Below are 3,741 nucleotides of genomic sequence, written 5' to 3'. Positions count from 1 at the left end.
CTTCCTCCCTTTCTCAATGTTTGGTGAGGATTTTTTGGTTAATATCCATGTATAAATATACACTTAACCCCTTGATGATCTTTTCCTTTTTCTCTTACTGCCATTGATCATCCCAAATATTTCTGATTTAAAACTCATGTCCTACAATAATAACAAAAATAATAAAAGGAATAGGAATGATGATGATGATGATTTTTATCATTTTTATGGATTTAGGCGTAGGTTGAACATATGAGAACATACATTATTTGAGTTTTTTAGTCTAACTTAATTCACTAGCATGATCTCTGTTTACATCCATTTTCCTTATAACTTGCATCATTTCATTTTTGGCATAATCCCATTCTTCTTTATGACTGTATAACATTCCAAGTTACATATGCATTACATTTTCTTTATCCCTTCATCCTTTGATGTGCATTTCAGCTGATTCCACAGCTTATCTACTATTAACAGGATCACAATAAACATAAGCATATGGATATATTCCACATATCGATTTGTTCTTATTTAGAGATGAGCTGAAGTTATAGTTTGGTGGAATTGTATGGAAGTTATATATTTTTACGAAAACACATTATTGCTTTTCTTAAGGGTTATGCTTATTTATATTCTAACCAAAAATATTTGAGTATTTCTTTTCTTCCTTTTGTTTTGCTAGTTATAGCCTCAGAGCCTGAGCACTGTCCTTGACATTTCTCAAGGCTAAGGTTCTACACTGAGCCATAGCACCACTTCTGGCTTTTTCTATGTATGTGGTACCAAGGAATTGAACCCAGGTCTTCATGCATGCTAGGCAAGCAATCAATCACTAGGCCAAACTCTTGGCTCAGTATTTGAATATTCCTTCCCCTGTTCTACACATCATTGCCAGCATTTATTCTTTTCCTGATGACTCAGATGAAATATGTTAATGTTTTTATTCAATTTTATTGTCATGGTTATGTACAGAAAGGTTACATTTACATATGTAAGGTAGTGAGTATATATCTTCTCGAGCATTTTTACCCTCTCCCACATATTTCTCCCACTTCCCCTTGACCCAACCCCCACCCTCCCCATCCTCAACAATTTATAAAGTTTATTTCCAACATATTGTCTTGTGCATAAGTGTCTCACAGACTTTTCTGCCCAGATTAGCTTTGAATTTTAATACTTAAATTTCAGACTCTTGAATAGCTGGGAATTCTAGTGTGAGCAACTGGTGCACAGCAGTAGTGTAGTTTTGATTCACATTTCCTTCATGGTTAAGTGTGATTTCCTAGGTAATTCTTCAACTCACACAATTTAGGAAATTATAACCTAAGTTATTAATGCAAAAAAAAATCCAGGGGACAGCAGAAGGTTACTTTTTAAATAATTCAGTGGCAGAAAGAGAAAATCACTGGCTTCAGTGGTTCATGTACAAAACCCTAGCTTCTTTGGAGGGAAGGATTAAGAGCAGAGTGGTATCAGGGCAGTCAGGGGAAAAAATATTGCAAGACCCAGTCTCAAACAGTAAAATGCTAGATATAGTATTATGTAATTGCCAAGCCAGCAACATGAGAAACTAAAGCAAATAGCTAAACTTTATTTGAAAAATACTGGAAGCAATTGTTGAAGTGTTTGTCAAGTGGCAAAGTACCTGTCTGTCCCAGACAGAGCCAAGAGTTCCTACCCCAGTACGAACAAAAGAAATAAAAGAAAATTAAGTGTAATAAAAATATCTGAAACTTACTAATATCCCTCTTTTGTTCTCTCTCACTGTGTTCTATCTCTAAGAGACTTCCTTTGGATGTATGAAACTTTAGGAATTGTCTTGAGAAAGGAAATTTTGCCTTAAGCAACTTCTTTGTGTAATATAAACATTCTGAGTGTGTATTGATCCTAAGTAGAAAACAGATGTGGACCCAATATGTGAAACAAACAAAATATTAAGAACTCTGGACAAAATCAAAGCATTTAGAGGAAGTGTTTAAAAATATAGAGCTTGGGACTGCTGGAGCTGCTGTTGCTGAGTCCGGATCTGTCCGACTGCTGGAGCTGCTGTTGCTGAGTCCGGATCTGTCCGCCGCGTGCCTCCGACTCCCGCCCATCGTGCAAACTGGTGTTCCAGTCCTTCCAAGTCCAGAATGGCAGGTCTCAAGGATCAGCTGATTGTGAATCTACTTAAGGAGGACCATGTCCCCCAGAACAAGATTAAAGTTGTTGGGGTTGGTGCTGTTGGTATGGCCTGTGCCATCAGTATCTTAATGAAGGACTTGGCAGATGAGCTTGTTCTTGTTGATGTCATGGAAGACAAACTGAAGGGAGAAATGATTGACCTCCAGCACGGCAGACTTTTCCTCAAAACACCAAAAATTGTCTCTGGCAAAGACTACTCTGTGACTGCAAATTCCAAGCTGGTTATTGTCACAGCTGGGGCCCGTCAGCAAGAGGGAGAAAGCTGTCTTAATTTGGTCCAGCACAATGTAAACATCTTTAAGTTCATCATTCCTAATGTAGTGAAGTACAGCCCAAACTGCAAGTTGCTTATTGTTTCCATTCCAGTGGATATTCTGACCTATGTGGCTTGGAAGATAAGCGGCTTCCCAAAAACCCGTGTCATTTGAAGTGGCTGCAATCTGGATTCAGCCCGGTTCCGTTATCTGATGGGAGAGAGGCTGGGAGTTCACCCATTGAGCTGTCATGTATGGGTTCTTGGAGAGCATGGAGATTCTAGTGTGCCAGTGTGAAGTGGAGTGAATGTTGCTGGTGTCTCCTTCAAGAATCTGAATCCTGATTTAGGCACTGATGCGGATAAGGAACAGTGGAAAGAGGTTCATAAACAAGTTGTTGACAGTGCCTATGAGATGATCAAGTATTATGAAGAATCTTCGAAGAGTACATCCAATTTCCACTGTGATTAAGGGTCTCTATGGAATAAAGGAAGATGTCTTCCTTAGTGTTCCTTGCATTCTGGGAAAGAATGGAATTTCAGATGTGGTGAAGGTCACTCTGACTCCCGAGGAAGAGGCTCGCTTGAAGAAAAGTGCAGATACACTTTGGGGAATCCAAAAGGAGCTGCAGTTTTGAAGTCTTCTATGTACCACTTCACTGTCTAGGCTATAAGAGAATTTTAGTCAGAGATTATGCATGTTTTCCCTTACAGCTGATCTGTGACTAAAGCAGTAGTGTTATAAAATGACCTGGGAAAAGTATCCATTTTCCTGAAATTAAGAATAGGACTGGTTCAGGAAAACATGCAGCTATATTCTGATGGTGGATGGGTCCTGTGCAACTGTACAAACTGGTAACTGTAAACAAGTTCACCTTCTCTGAGACACCACTGCCAATGAATGGTGCATAGTCCCTAATTACCCTTTGAACCAGATATGTTACTGTGTGCTTTGTAAATCACCAAAATGCCTAGTTCCAACTTCTTTTCCCAATCACACTTTCTGGGATGTGTTGTATAGATCCATTTTTGCATGTCACATGCATTACTGTTTTAAAGGATATTTTATGTATTATATATCAATAGTGTGCATTGGCATGTTATGTAAAAAGCTATATATGAATAGTGCAAAAACTATCCAAATGTCATATGAAAACACCAAATAAACCTTGAACAGTGAAAAAAACAGAGCTTACAGGGCAAGGAGTTTGGCCTAGTGGTAGAGTGCTTGCCTAAGCATGCACGAAGACCCTGGTTTGATTCCTCAGTACCACATACATAGAAAAATGCTGGAAGTGGTGCTGTGGATCAAGGGCCAGACCACT

The 3,741-nt window shown here is 38.8% G+C and overlaps 1 pseudogene; it reads left to right on the top strand.

The window, feature by feature from the left end:
- The first annotated feature begins 2,096 nt into the window (after positions 1–2,096).
- On the top strand, positions 2,097–3,172 carry LOC150041137 (L-lactate dehydrogenase A chain pseudogene; annotated as a pseudogene).
- Positions 3,173–3,741: the final 569 nt, after the last annotated feature.

Source organism: Megascapheus bottae, chromosome X, assembly GCF_031878675.1.
Source record: "Megascapheus bottae isolate mThoBot1 chromosome X, mThoBot2.hap1, whole genome shotgun sequence".
NCBI classification, from domain to species: domain Eukaryota; kingdom Metazoa; phylum Chordata; class Mammalia; order Rodentia; family Geomyidae; genus Megascapheus; species Megascapheus bottae.
Note: the sequence above shows the minus strand (reverse complement) of the source record. Positions and strands in the feature narration are given on the sequence as shown.